A 16,528-nucleotide genomic window follows, 5' to 3' on the forward strand; every position below is an offset into this window, starting at 1 on the left:
ATAATGTTTTATAAGCAAATCATGTGCCTTTTTTTTGGTAAAATTTTGATCTTTAAAGTAACTACCAACTATAGTTGTCACATAATTTTAGTGGAGTGAAAAGTACAATATTTTGCTCTGAAATGTAGCAGAAAGTAACTATAAAGTAGCATAAAATGAAAATAGATGTAGTCAGATAACGTGAAGCACTTCAGTAAAACTACTTAGTTACTTCCAATCAGTTCTCCTCAGGCAATTATGTCTGATTACACATGCAGTTTTTCTATTCCTGGTGTTTGCTTTAGTGTGTGGAAAAAAATAGTTATGCACATTAATAAATTTCAAGTCATTTCAAGGAACTGATTCCATAACTCCCTTTTTGCCACATTTCAACAGAGCAAACATCAGCCCACTGCTTCCTTCTGCCAGCTCTCCTTCACCTGCCCATTTCACCCATCCCATTCAAAACGCTAAAAAAGAACCCACTCCTACTTACGGGTGCAGATGAGAGGAAAGGTCTCACATGTATCTGAATAATCTCTCACTTCCTCCTCCTTGGTCATGACAACTCAGCTTCTACCTAAAAGTAGGTTGGAGCAGAGAGGCAAGGATAGGAGGGAGGTGAGGATAAACTTAACGCAGGGAATGAATCACATTCTTTTCAAAGTAGGACTTTTTTGATGATAATGCCAAACATGTAGAAGTATTATTTCATATATGTCCACATTAATATTCCATTCATTTAACATATGAGGCAATTCCTTGAGAGGATGCACTTGAACATCACTTGAGCCTCTTCCACTGAAGGAGACTGAATTTTTGGCAGCTCCTGTCATCTACTCTGCCATTGGGAGAGCTGGCAACATGGTGGCACCAGCATCTGTTTCTGGCTCACAGTGGCAAGGAGGGGCCAGAGGGGAGGAAATGATGTATTTAGCACTTTTGGGACAAAATATTGTTTAGATATGTTGCTTCGATTGGATCCTTCGGAGATGATGGCAAAAATAATGACTGTGCTTTGTTTGATACCACAATGCAGCTCCAAGATGAGGTTTGTGTGTGTGTTTGTGTGTGTATGTGTGTGTGTGTGGGTGCAGAAAACGCAGCACAGGAGGTGTATATCTATCCAAGAGTGGGTGGATCCAAAGTCCAGAAACTTGGATCTTTTTCAAATGAAAGTGTATTTATGCATTTATTAGTCTGCATTGACAGGCTGCGTTAAACGATTGCTCTCCACCCACTGGTTAAGTCCAGCTTTGAAGTCACACGTGAAAGGATTACCAATCATGTCCATATATGCCGAGGCAGAGTAAAAGACTAAATTGAATACACTCTCGCTGATTGCAGTCACTTTCATTTTTTCTCTCTCAAACAAGCAACTTGAGGGATGGTGGCTTTAACAAAGAATTCTATGCAAAGTTTGTGGTATGTAGACAGAGTTGGTACATTAGAGTTTAATTAAATTATGTTGAACCTCCTATATTTAGATGCATGTCCACAGTTATGTATTAGTCACAACTTTTGCATTTACTTGCCATTATATGTTAAAGAAATTGTTGGGCATTTTGAGACATACATTTATTTTACTTCCTTGGTGAGAGTTAGATCAGAAGATTGCCATCACTCTGATATGATGCAGTCACATGTCAAATATCTGAGGGAAACAGTTAACCTGGCTCTGTCAAATGGTAACAAAATCCACATACAAGCACATGATAAGTTCATTAAGTAACATATTGCTGCTGTAGTGAGCTGTTCCCCCCTATTTCCAGGCCTTATGCTAAGCTAGGCTAACTGGCTGCTGGCTGTAGCCTCAAATTTATTAAGAGACATTGCAATTTTCACACCAAACTCTTATCAAGAAAGCCATTCCTCAAAATGTAGAGGTGTTCCTTTAAGCACAGGTTTTTGAGCTGTACAGAAATTTCAACATAATGTGTGATGGATACAACTCACCACGCTCCACAAAGATGTTTAATGTCTTTCAGCTAACGCCTGCTTTTTGATGCCTGCTTTAAGTGTCTTGTTAAGGTTAGCCTGGCATGTTTTCCAAGATGTAATAATTCAGCCTTTGGCACACAACTCTTTCGAAACATGATTGTTAAGATGTTGTTATAGTTGTGTGAACCCTCTGAAATTAACAATGTCTGAGCAGCGTGGCTCGCCGATTACATTGTAACTAAGATGCAGGAAGTCAGCTGTGGAGAAGCCCTTTATGGGTTTTGGCATGTTGGAGAGACTGTTTGCAGCCAAATGTTCAAAACTCTGTTGTTTCACAGATCTGAGCAAAGAGAGTTCAGTGATGCAATGAAGTGATTAAAAGAGGCTGAAATCACAGCATTTGTAAAGTATGATAAGTGAAAGCTTGAAAATAGTATTACGACTCCATAGAGGAAACCTGACTGTTTTAGATCAAAAATTCCTCCAACTTTTACTAAAAAAAACATGTTTCTGTTGAATACATGACTCAGTTAAGCACCTTGTTGCACCATTTTTGAAACTGCTTGCATTAAGACCAGAAGCTGACAATTTCCAGATAAAACCCCACTTTTCTCAATAGTCTTCTTTTAAGTCCCCCTGCTAACCTTCCTGCTGTCAGTAAAACACATTTACCTGGTCAGTAGTGCATGGCTTCTTTAAAAAATCTGAAAATCCATAATGTGAAATGTGATTTCCTCTTGTTTCCGGACATACTTTCGGGACAAACGCAGGACAGACAGCCACTACTGTGCCTAGTAGATTAGAGTTCTCCACTTCTTCCTGTTTCATTCCATCCAGGTGCATACTGGGAACGCTGCCATGTATATCCCTCGGTGCACAACAGTACAGCGCAGCTGTGGAAGCCACCTAAATTTGATTCCTCTCGTTGTAGCCTAGCAACGGTGGGTATTAGAGCACACAAGCTGGATGGGTGCAGTTCTGGTGCCAGAGGCAGGATGGGCGCCTGGTTGCAGCTCATTGGCAGATGACATTGAGTGAAAGCTGGCATTCTGAGATTAGAGGATCAGATGCTCACAGCACTCTTTGCAGGAAGTAGTATGAAATGTAAAATCAATGCCAGGGGGGCTTGACGGGCTGTTAACACCTGACGTACAGATGTACATAGATACACCATTTATAATGTTGTTACACAGCACATAAACCCACATTACATAAACTCTGTTTTGATTTGTTGAGATACCTTATTTTGTCTTTTGTAAGAATCCAGTATCTCTAATGAAAATGTAATATTTGCTGATGTAAAACAAACCAAAAGAGCATTTAAAAAAATCTGTTATCAGATCTTGGCTGCCTCTGCAGATGAGGAAAATGGCCCAGGGTTTGAGCAGATGTGTTGGCGTCATTCCGACAGGCCCAGACTTCTAATGTCACCTTTGCTACTGATTTACCTTGAATAAATAAGCTACTGTTTAAACTTGTTGTGTTAGTAACTTAGCATAGAGGGGCGTCCTGGCAGCATTGTGGTCTAAAATGTGTGTACCATGTAAACATAACTTCCTGGTTTGAATTCAGCCCAGGACCTTTACACGTTACACGTCTGTCTCGTGTCTCTGTACTCCCTGTGAAAATTCCTTTCCCCTCCAAAAAAATAACATTAGTAAAACACAGCCAAACAACACACCTCTTGTGGATTTAAAACACAAGCCGGTTACATTTCCACTGGCTTGAGGCCGCTGAGCGGGGGAGGGAACTCTCCCCCGAAAGCGTTGGCAGCTACGCTAGCTTCTGTTTGCTAGAATACCAGATGCCTCACGCCACATGCTTCAACCACTTTGATTTCATCTCTGTGCAGTTGTTGATCAGATCTGTCTCTGTTTGACGCAACCTGCCTCCCGTCTCCCTCATAACTTTCATCTTATCCAAGCTGGGCAGGCAGGCGGCCGCGGCTGTCTTGAGATGTCACCCAGTGACGTGCAGCGTCCATCTGGTATATGTTGTAAAGGGCCTGGATGAATGAATGGCCAGCCACTCCACTGCTTCCTTTATGACTCTCAGCAGTGGTGCTGTCCAACTTTGATTCCCCAGTTATTAGGGAATCGAATTCCCCACTGAGGCGACGCCCAGAGGAGAGGAAGAGAAAGAGACACACAAAAAGAGTGTGAAATCTGTGGCAGTGCTACAGAACATACTGTACAGCCCACCACTGCTCTCTTCCTGGAGCCTCTTCTTCCTTTGTGTGTGTCTATAAACACGTTTACACCACAATCAGTCCTCTGAAATGGAAAAGTTGGTAAAGATTTGAATAGCAATAACCCAATATCTAACATAAGGTTCTTAATCTGAGGTGTTAAAGTGTATGAATCTTGGATTTTTGACTGAGGCGGAGTGAAGTTTTAGGCGTGTTTAAAGAGCAGCAGTTCAGGTAAAAGCAATCTGAAGGTAATATAACGAACCAAGCACCCTACGACAGAGACGGAGTAAACTAGGTAGATATCCCTCAGGGGATTTTCCTTCATCTTAAAAACTATCGACCGTTTCCCTCTGAATTTAAAGGGCTCCTACTGGATCCCATCAGAAGGGGATTAAAGAGGAAAAGGGCAACTGGGATCACTTGGAGAGCAGACCCCTTCCACTTGAGCCAACACTCAAGCAGGGATGAAGTGGAGGCGCAGAGACGACCCAGAGGGAGAGAGCGCAGAGGGAAGGGAGAGACGGGGAGGTGGCATAGTTTGGATTCCCAATAGGTGTCCGGGGAATCCGAAGTGAGGCCAGATGGCACAGGCCTGCCGGTCTTTGGGAATCACAGCATACGGCGGCGGGACGCATGGCAGAAGGTAGCGGGAAACAGTGCCGGGGTCAGCTCTTGATGTTGGACGCTCCCCGGAGCGGTTCCTTCCATCCCTTTGAACAAGAGAGCATCTCCACACTACTGTGCTGCTTCTCTGCTTAATGCGGCAGTTGACTTCAAACACCACACAATTCCCTCCTGCCCAAAGCCTCCTGAGTTCTAAACATATGTTATCAGACCTGATGAAAACACAGTGCCAATAACATGCCACTGAGCGCCACGCATGGACATATGTGTTCTGTTTTCTCCGCAACTTTCATCTCGTACAATTTAATTTGACTCACTGGTGAAACTGACATGTGGGAGCTACGTCACCAAGCCAGAGTGTAACAGCAGCATCGCTTCTCAACGCCTGTCATGCCAGTGTTCTTCGCTATAGTGCAGCACAATATGATGGCAGCCAATTATATCAGTCAGCTCTCTGAGACAGATGTCCAATATAACCTGGTTAGTGCTAATAGGCAGATTTTTAAACAAGAGTAATTATTCATCGTTCACAGACCAGTTAAAGAGACGGATGCTAATATCTGATGCTGAATGTGTGTGACAGGTGTTACCACCAATTTCCCTCAGTCTCTTGTGGCAGCGCCCACTATGAAAACATCTTAAAACACGTGTGCATCCACATTGTAGTGATCTCACACATTTTTAACACATACTCTTTGACTTTGGGAAAACAGCAATTCTGCTTGTGCATACTGATTATCCTCCTCTATTTCTGTCTAAATAACAGTTTTTTGAAAGCCAAGTGTGGTGTTATTCTTGTTGTTGCATCTCCATATCCGTGTATAGACTAAGATTCGCTCATTATTCTCATTAATGGTCCATCTGTCATCTTGGCAGAAGCCCACTGGTATAGAGTTAGCTATGATTAACATTTAATCTATATGATTTTCTAATGAAAGCAGGGGTACCACACTCAGTAGTGATTGATTTGTCCACTCTCTTAATAATGGCTCGAGCTGTTGACGAAGGTGTTTAACTGTGTGCTGATCATGATGCTATTCTTCTCTGAATTTCATAAATTGCTACCTCTTGATATGAATTTTCCTCAACAGTGTTATTATACAGTTATTAATGTTCTCATCCACACTACATGGAGGATGATAACGCTGTCACTCACATCACCAAACACTAATGCTACTGTTATTGTAGTTTAGCTTCTGATATGACCGGTAGATAATCCTGGTTTTTGTTCATGTCTCAGTTGGTTACTGACGCAAGAATCATTGTAGCGTGTAGTTTTGCTTGTTCTCTCTGTGCGCGCAGGTTTCTTCAGGTGCTATGAACAGTCAAAACACATCCAGGTTAGGTGAACTGGAAACTGGAATCATCGTTTGTTTGGATGAATACACAGCATGTGTACTGGTGAAACTGTTTCCCTGACTGTCACCCAGGATGCACTCAACCCCATGTGACCCTCAACAGAAATAAGCAAGTAAAGAAAATTAATGGATACTGAATAACAGATTTTAAGACTTTAATTTAATTGAATGATCATTTCCATTATCAGTTAGTCTCTTTATTACAAGCTGTGACAGTGGGGCTGGCATTGTTTTCAGCTTGTATATGTGTGTGTGTGTGTGTGTGTGTGTGTCCTCATGGCAAAATGTGGTCTGTCTGTGGATAGATTTTGGCACCATGGTAGCGTCAATCCCCGTGCAAGATTAAGTCACAAAAACTTTACAGGTGTGTAGTTGGGATCAAAATATTTACGTGTTCGAAGTGAAGGCTGGGTTCGATGGATGTGGTCTGACCCATGACCACTGAGTGCCCATGTAATAATGTAGTAATGACTGCTGAGTACTCATGGGTCAGAACGTCATAATGTTGACGTGCGTTGCAGCTGGTGTGATTGCATTGCAAGATGCTCTCTAGTTACTTTGTAATTGGTTAAGTATATGGTTATTTTCTTGGTATAGCTCAAACGAACAACATGGGGGAAACTGCCTCCAAAAAAACATTAATGGGGTAAAAAAAATTTTTTAGGAAGAGCAGCAGAGGATGTTGTATGTGCAGAGAAAACAACAGTAAAGTTACACACAGAAAGAGAATCGCAATATTAAGTAAATAGTCTGTGGTGATTTTACAATTTGTCTTTGAATAAAGAGTGAGTAATGTGCTAAAGAAATCAATGGGAGGCTATAAAAAGAATAATTAGTGATGTGAATGTACTGAATACCCCTCCAAAGGTCTGCAAGTCAGCCACAGACAGATATTATAGACTGAAAGGCATATTGATTTTCTTACCAAGGCCCAGGTTTTTACTGTCTTAAACTGTCTCTTCCAACTCCTACTCACTAATTAAACAAACTGAAAAACCCATATCAATACCAAAAATTAAAATGCCTCTACTCCTCACACTGCAGATGCCTCAAGACGCCGACTTGTGTTGCAGTTGTCTGTATGAGCGACATAGATCTGTAACCTTCCATAGGCTCACCGAGACATCTGCTGTTCATGGCAACATGAATAGAGCTGTTGGCTCGGGTTCAAGCTTTCGAGAGTGCCTTTTGTCGGCGAACAGCCCATTGTGGAAGGATAGGAGGATGGTGTTTACTGTCGCCGCTACCTTCGTGGCCCCCACAAGGAGGATAATGAGATACAGTTGTTATCAGTGACAGCCGAGGGCCACGAGGAGTTGTATCAGCCCGGTGCCTCTGCTCTGATCCTCCCAGGGTGAGAGAGGAGATTGGGATGATGCTAGTGTTGACATGAAGCCTTTTGTAATTTTGTCTTCATAGAAACAACATACAGTATGATTTAACTGTCTTAAATATAAAATGAGAGGAGATATGACATGAATTTCAGATCGTAAAGAATCAGTTGATCCAGTGGGTCAGGGAAGAGGTGACAAACCTGCTTTTGACTACAATTACACTCACGGGACCAGTTGTTAGCAGTTTGATATGGAGTATACCCAGTCAACCAAAAGTCTTTAAAAAAAGTTATTAAATCACTTTACTACTTGACAAAATTCATTTGTTACATTAGCTCCGTCAAAGGTGCCTTTAAAGACCTACGCATCACATTGTCTCTATTTAACACATAAAGAAATAAAAAAAAAAAACAAGACAATGTGGTTTAAGAAGAAGGCCGAAGGTATTTACTGACCGTCAACAGCAAACGTTAGCTTAATTAGCGTAATTCTTGACTACAGACTCACCAGCTGCATGTAGATATAGCTGCTTGGGGATAGCCAGCAGATTACTAAAAAGTTGTTGCTTAAATGAGACAAATTTTTAGCTACAAGGAAGTGTATTTCCCGCTTTTTTTCTCCAGACCTCAAGCCCCTGCACCAAGCTAATGCCTCTTGCAGCAGTCTGTTGTCTGAAAGCACAGAGGTGAAATTCAGATCAATCATCCATAAAACCCCCAAAATATTGAAATTATGAAGGATTACCTGGGGTAAGTAAATGTAAGGTAAATACTAAATCTGAAATTGTAATCCCCTTCACTACTTGTTGCTGAAAAAAGTGTTACTTTGAGCTTTGATTTGAAATATACCTTTGTTTGAACTTTGACATGTCTATGTTACCCAACCAACCTCCCCCTACACACAGATGCCATTCATTCTTATCTCACAGCTCAGACCAAACATAAAAGCAAATCAGTGGTGGCACACTTTATCCAATAACCATGCTGGATGTTGCACAACATCTTAATTGATTTGTTCCAAAACCAGATGAAGTGACTCACAAAAATCTGCGCTATATGCCCCTAGATAAGTGCAAAGAAACACGATTTCTGCTTTGAAGAGTATCCAGCAATTATGTGTGGTATTTGTGGACAAACGTCATTGTTCATGGAATTTAGGGTCGAAGCTGAGACCCTTACAGATGATTTATGTATTCAGCTGGGGATGGGGGTGGATAAAATGGGCAAATTTCATCTGGCTGTAGCAAGCTCCAGCCCAGCGGGCCTAGAGAAGGCTTAAACATAAGCAGGACGGGTGCCAGGTCCTCTCCTCGGCCATTGTGCTTTAATTAACCTACATAGGAGCTGACTGCTTAAATGTGCAGTGATAGATAAGGCCCCTTGGATGATTGATTTATTTACTGCACATGCTAGTGATTTCCATAACATTACTACCCCAATTACTAGCCATATGAGGCACAAAAGTCATTAACAGCCAGCCTCAATGTATGTATGGCCATAAATGTACTGACATACAGTAAAACATTTATTACACTGCAGATTAACTTCCAAAAAACATGACCAAGCTTCATGGGACTGGAATCTGGAAGAAAAATCTCTCTTCATCAAGATCAGCCAAGGTCAGCGATGTTTCAGTGAAGAACAGCAAGGAACAATTACACTGAATGATCAAGAGATGGTGCATCCACGACTCTTGGAGACATTGTTTTACAAAAGCGCACTGGGTCTGGCTTTGTCAAGTGAAGTCTGGCATGGGCCCAGCAGCAGTCTTAGGCTGTGATTGCAGCAGAACGTCTCCATCAGAGAGCACTAGAAGGTAACGGTGGGATTAAAATGGGCACTGCTGGCACACAGGCGGGAAGGGTGTTTCTTTTTTTTTTTTCACTAGGCCATTGTTCCATATGTGCTCCACCTGCGCCTCTCAGAGCCTCGCGCCAAACACACGGCCGGCAGGCTCTAGCATCCTTGCTGATTGGAAGTTGCCATGGTGACGCTGGAAGCCGGTGCTGAAAATGGGGGGGTGCGCTGTAAATCTCAACATGGTATTTTTTTAATTTAGGAAATTGGCAAAGGAAGTGTAGTAAATGAATCGTCGTTAATAATAATTCACATATGGGACAAAACACAATTAGGCTGTTTTTGGCTACAGGCAGAGAGCAGGCAGCCCCCTCTAAAATGTGATCTCATCTCATCAAAGGCACTTCAGCTCTCCCAGTAGTCCTGAGTGAGGAGATAGTATGCCTCAATCTGATAATGATGTTTATGGAAATAATATCACTAAAGATTATCATTGGACACAGAGAGCAGTGAGATGGAGACATCAATCATTTAATGATGACCCATAAATTGATTCCTTATCAGCTCATCCATGGTAAGAATGATTCAGTGCATTGGCTTATTAAACAACTAACAGAAAACTCAAATTTATTCTTTCCCTGTGGGAAGCTTACCCACTACCCAACACTGTTTTGTTTCATGAGGTATTTTTTCATAAAGTGTTTGGAGTGCAGAGGAGAGGCGAGCAGCAAAGCTCACCCGTAGCTTTTAATAACATGATGGCCACCATCCAGCTTCAGACGAGTGCTGGGATTGGCTGATCCCTTCACACCCTGGCACCTGGACCAGCCAGAAGTGTGTGTGTGTGTATGTATGTGTGTGTGGGTGCGAGAGAGGAAGAGGGTGAGAGAGGCTGTTATTGGTGGCTGCACTATTGGAGGTGTGACTTGACGAGAATCAAAGGCCCTCACCTGCAACCAAGTGAGAAGAAAAATCATTAAAATGGTTTCAGGCCAAAAGCCTTTGCATAAAATCCAGAAACTTTTAGTTTAAAAAACATTTTCTCCTGCTGTTAAATTCAAAGTTTGACGTACATTCAAGAAAATTCTTGGCTTGGGTTTTGGTATTTGCAGCAGGTGTGTGAGGGAATATGTGAGGAGAAAAACCTCCTGACTGAAATCTGCAGGGCTCGAGTTTGTGTGAGACAGACAAAGCTGCGGTGATGCTCACAACTCACCATGGTGACCCATGTATTTGCGTATGATTAGCACCCCCTGCTGAAAACGGCTGTGCAAATATGATATGTACATTTGCATGTTTGTTGTCATTCATTTGACCATTAATCCATAATCCAAACTAAACTGCTGGTAAACAGCATTGTGTGGATGTGTGTTTGATTGCTCAGCTGCGGTTGCAGGATCATCCATTGGGTTAATATGTGCAGAAAGGAGCTTTGGGTCACGACTGCAGGATTGATAAAGATGAATTTTATTTCTGCTGTTTCCTGACGTAGAATTCTTATTTCTACTTATCTCTATCAGACCAAGCAGAAATGTTAACAGTTCTGATCTCAGGGTGTGTTTCTTAACTTGGTGCTGTTTGTGGGGCTCCCGCACTGGCTTATCCAGTGTGGATGTGACCTTTCCGAGTCATTGAAAATGCAGAGTAGCTACAGACAAACTGACCTGCAGAGGAATTAGCCGCTGCTCCTTTCGTCTCCTGCAAACCCAACAGCTTGAACACGCCTGGGCGCTGCCTCACAAAGGCGCTCTACAGAGGAGGCCTATTAATCTTCCCAAAGCCTCAAAAAGCAGAGGAGTCAGTGTGGGCCCCTGAGTCTGGTGCCTGGGGCCCACAGACAGGGGTCCTTGGCAAGCTCCATGGGGTCACTCTTGGCCCCCGATCAAATAGGCGGGGGCGGGACAAGGGCACAGGACGGTGTACCTGTGCCCTTTAGCAGATGCCAGGCTGAGGCGTGCTCCGGGGAGAGGTGAGAGGATCAGTCCTGGTGCTGCTGGCCTTCCACAACATCAATCAGGATGTAGCTGCTGTTTCTCCATCATTAAAGAGGCGATAGATGGAAGGTGATCTGAAAGCACTGCAGCTGTCTCTGGTGTTCAAGACCCAACGTGAATGAATAAACAACACCTGTGGCACCACTTTTGCTTTCACTGTTGTCTTTGTTGTTCAAATTATCATGTAGAGACATAGTTCTAGTATCAGTTTGATCTCTTGATACATGAAGTGATAATACTTGACAGCACAACATCTACATTATGGGTGTAAATCATTTACTTGCTTGTGGTCTGAGCAAATATTGAAGAATAATAGGCGTGGTTAGTCATTTTTTTCCCAGTCTTTGTTGGAGCTCAACAGGACAAAATGATCACTTCCCAACAGTGCCTGTTTTTTCATATACAAAAATACTATTCTAATGACATGAAATGAACAACCCTGAGGCTTTTTGGGAGCAACTGTATTATCATTTGTTTAATCTTACAGATAATTTGGGGAATGTAATGCAATATACACATTTAATCATGAATCTGGTGATACTCTATATTGTTACTGTCAACAAATCCCATGAAAAGTCTAAAATGAAAATAAAGTGTCGTCCGTGTTATTCTTCTGTAATATAGAGATCCATTGTTCAAAAACTATTAAACACCCATCAGTGAACCACACTGTTGGACTGGGTTTCTTCATTATGATGAACATGGGCACTGTAGTTTATTTTGACTCAGTCATACATACATCTCCCTGCTGAAGTAAATATTCAGAATATTTGTTTATGTGTATTAATCCGCGGCTGAAAATAGTCCCCAACACAAGCACTATTTAATCGTTTGCTAAAAATTACAGTTTAGGACACAACTTTTTAATGACATTATATATTTGTCAGCTTTCTCTGGTGCCTGGGGCCTGCCACGGACAAGGGTCCTTGGCAGGCCCTTTCAAAGAATTACACATCTAGTAGAAACCAGTGGGCTTGGGGCTCCGTGCCTCAGACAATATAGATGCATTATATGCAATTAACTGATAGCAGTCAACAACAGTTTCTTACACAGGCACCCAACACAAAGTTAGAGAAATATTCCTCTGCTCTGCTAAAAAATATGGCGACACCATAGAGACATAATTCACAGAGAAATGCAGTAAATTACAGGGGGCTCCACAAAAGTAAATACCAAATGAGGCTTAATTTTAATTCTTAAAACTTTTTAATAATTTATTTCTTGTATGCAATAAATCTATACTACATGCATGGTCTTATTTAATATAATTCATACGCAGTAGGCTGGATATTTTATCATCAGTAACATAATACTAATGTAATCTGATTATTTCTAAACCCTGGTAATAGAAAGCATTTTCACGAGGTGTCTTCGAGTAAGACCAGTTCTCTACTAGTCCCATGGGTGCAGTTTTGAATCCAACAGTGACCTTTGACCTTTGCGGAGGAGCTTAAGGGAAACCAGAATTTCACTCCAGAGATAAAGAAAAAGAATCACATTGTTAATATTATCTATATCCATCAACCATTTCAAAGTAATGTGTGCAAAAAGGAATTTGTGTTGGAAATATTGTCAAGGTGCTGCCCTCTTTGAGAGAAGCTTCCAAACTCTCTGAATAAATCAGAATTAAAAGAAGGGAGAAGATGGCAACTCTGTGCTCTCAAGTCATTCATCAACAGAAAGCAGTGGTTTTCTCATGCTATAACATTTTACTCCCAGGATGTGAACACAGGCTTGCTCCTATCTCGCCAGAATACTCATTCACATCTAAAGTCTGGTCCAATCACCTTTATTTCCAGTGGAATTTGAGTCTCTAAAAAAGTTTGTGTTTTTAATATGTGTTTGTTTTGACACAACTCTGTGTTTTTTATAAAATCAAAAACTATAATGAAGTTTCCTGAAGTGTTAATGCTTAAATAGGCAACAGGAAACATTCCATTTTATTTATTTTCCGTCAAATCATCCAAAAGCAAAACCATAAAATTATCCTGTTATCGTGTTAAAGCTTCAGCATCCTTCAGCTGGCTCTATTGCCTTTTAAACAAACAAACCTTGCTCGGGCTTTTCAGTGTGTGTGAGGACTTGTCAGAATAGATGTACCCTGCTGTGGCTGCTGCTCTTTTCACCCCACAGCCTGCGAGGACTGAACAGAGCTCTACTGTGCCTCAGCGGACATTGAAATTCCCTCGACGTTTGTACAGTGAATTCCATTTCCTTGCCTTTTGATTCATACTTTTTTTTTCGTTTTCTTTTTGCTGTGAAGTACCTTTTTGTCCCCTGTTTGAACTTCAGTGAAGAATCGCTCTGCAAATGGGGGTTGGGGTCAGACAAAATGGGTAAAGGGTCTGACTTGAGAAGGGAAAAAACTATAAAGAATAATGGCATGCAATGAATAAGGAAATGCATTAAATAACATCTATGTAAATGATGGCTACTCCTGTCAAGCCTGTTACTAGGGGTGGGCTGTTTATATAAGTGCACTAGGAAATTAGCTCTTATCAGCTATTATCAACCACTTAAAGTGGTTTAAAATCATTTGAAGCAGCAACAATTGGTGATAGTGATTTGAAAAAATCTTTGTTAAATTAGTTAAATTAGTTAAATCTCAGACACTATTGTCAACTGAAACACACAATTTTCTTATTTTATTCTTTAATAGCTTTAAGATATGGTTGCAAGGCTGATGCCTGTAGGTCGGACACATCTAATTGGTGGCTAATGAGGAAGTGAATGTCAATATGCAGCATTGGACCAGACACTTCTTTCTTTCTCCTGCACCCTACAGTTTGGACGGTCAATGTCTCAATGTCTATAGCCTATCGAAGGTGTCCACATTGACCGGGTTCAGCTCAGAGCAGCTTGTTCTCATCGCGGTGAGGTTCATCTATACTGTATGTGGGGTGTGGATTAGGGGATGAAAGAATGCCACTGACTGTGAAATTGCCTGATTTTTATCAGGGATGTTGGAGAGCAGCTGTGCACAATCCTCTGCCCTAATCCTGGGGCCAGAGAGAGGACCGAGCAAGGAGGGGAGGTGTGTACGTGTACTTTTGCCTCCCTGTGTGTGTTGCATACATACCAAGGTGTATAATGGAGAAGTTCTGAATGGTTGTGTTTATGCATGCCCCTTCAGTAGAGTAGTTATCCCTGATAAGTTATCCCAGTGTTTGTACTCTCGAGTGTTTCTGCAGCAGTGTGGAACCAGCGGTGTCGCTGGGATTCAGGGAGGATTCAGCAGATGACTGAGGCCACGGCTTGGCTTTTCATGTTTCAATTGGTAGAGGCCATCAGCAGTTAAGAGCTGTGTCATAACAATATTATTGATGCATTGACTGTATAATCCTGTCTCTCCGCCATCTGACCAAGCCTGATGTTGGAATAGAGAGGAAGAGGAAATCCAATTGGGAAGTTTGTCAGGATTTTTATAGAATTTTCAATTTATGCTGCATAGTAATGAATACATAAAACTTTGTCTTCTTGTCACCGCTGAAGGCAAACTTAAAGCTGCAACCATCATCTTTTATATTAAAGTCTGTTAAATAACTATATGTGTAAATTGAAGGTGGCCCCACGTAGTGACAAACCCACTAAAAATGATCACCCAACTTTTCCCCTTAGCTCTATGAAACTTTTCTTTAAGCTCATTTGTTTTTTCTTTTTCTGACCCCAACTTTGAGCTTCGTCTCACCTCTCCCGTTGACTTCGTTTACAGACACAGCTGTTTGAAGCAAAAAAAGCTCTGATAATTACACTGCATGCTACCTGCCCAGCACCAAGTAGGAGGCAGACCGATCATAGCTAAAGGGAGAGTGAATATTGGACTTACATTCATCAGGTGGACAGAAAACAACTTCAAATGAATGACAAGGTTTCTTCATGATTTCTGAATGTGTAATTTGGCAACTGTTTGCCCACATGCTCATTATATCTACTTTCTAGGCTAATACAAGGTGATATGACATGCCAATATTTTGTTTACAGCTTATTTCACTGCCTTCTAGTGGCCAAAAAAATCAATTGATACTGCTTTAAAGGAGGTATTTGTATGTTTTCTCTGCTGCCAAGCGTGTTTTCTTATTGTACATTGACAAGAACTTCAGCCAATGTTGCATTTACAAGACAAGAAGGTATAATACTCCCTTTGAGTAGTGCTTCAGTCTTCAGAATAGACTGGAGACGACACTGAGTCGCTATCAGAAAGTGATGAGATGGGCTGAGGCTAGCTGGTTAGCATGCTAACTTCAGTAGAAGGAAAGATGTGACAGAGACAAGAGTTAACATTGGTATTGCTTTCTGCTGCTGGAGACAGTTCTTGGTGAGTAAAGGAATGAAGTTAGATGCTGAACTTGCAATGTTTCTTCTAGACTGGTTAACAGCCATTAATGCTAATGTTGGCTATGTAACAATAGCAAAACTTACAAATAGCTAGAAGTTTGTGTGATATAAACAAAATTCAAATCAAAAGTTGATCAAAGTTAATAGCAAATTGACTTTTCCATATAAGTATGGATGCGTAAGTATAAAGTACAATAAACTTTTCACATTACACATAGTCATTTGTTGTAAAATTCTTGGTTGTTAAACTCAATGTAAGTATAAAAGTATTAGGTATCACAATGTTGCAATTTCAAAATTGTGCCCAAATATAGTAACTGAATAAATACACTTTGTTACTTTTCACTGTTGGATGTAGACATGCAAAACCTATCACAGAACATGAAGTGTCAGTTTGGTCAACCAAGTTACATCATAACTAGAGTTTGGATCATTTACATCTGAGATATATCATTGTTTCTTGTCTTTTTTGTCACAGTGAATACACAGCATGGAGTTTGGAAAAACAGTGAATGTTTGATCCCTTGTCTTTGATGTAGTGCTGCCCACATATAGAAGCATGTTTGTTGTGGGCGACGCATGTGACTGAAGTTCTCTATCTGTCTCCATGTGACAGGGAAATCATTTCTTGTGGCGGCACTCAGATATTTGCATACATGATGAATCAAGGCCTATCTCGGTGGCCATGCCTGACGCACGGACTGAAATATACTCAGCAGGTGACAGGCAACCATATGCCTCAAATGCCATGGGGTCCTGAAGCCGGATCATCTCCAAAGGCTAACTGGCAGGTCTAAGTAGGGACGGCATTAATACATATTATTCACAAAGAGCATGATTGAACAGAAAAATGTGCCCGGCGTGTACCCAGCTGCTTTGTTGGCACACAGCTCAGCCTCTGCCTGGGTTTCAAGACTGAGCTTGGATTTAGCCATGCATTCACTGAATTCCCCATGCAGCTCTTATTCATTCATTC

The sequence above is a fragment of the Seriola lalandi genome, unplaced genomic scaffold (genome assembly GCF_002814215.2).
Source record: "Seriola lalandi dorsalis isolate HSWRI2012SDOR001 ecotype SW California unplaced genomic scaffold, Sedor1 jcf7180002052086, whole genome shotgun sequence".
Lineage (NCBI taxonomy): Eukaryota > Metazoa > Chordata > Actinopteri > Carangiformes > Carangidae > Seriola > Seriola lalandi.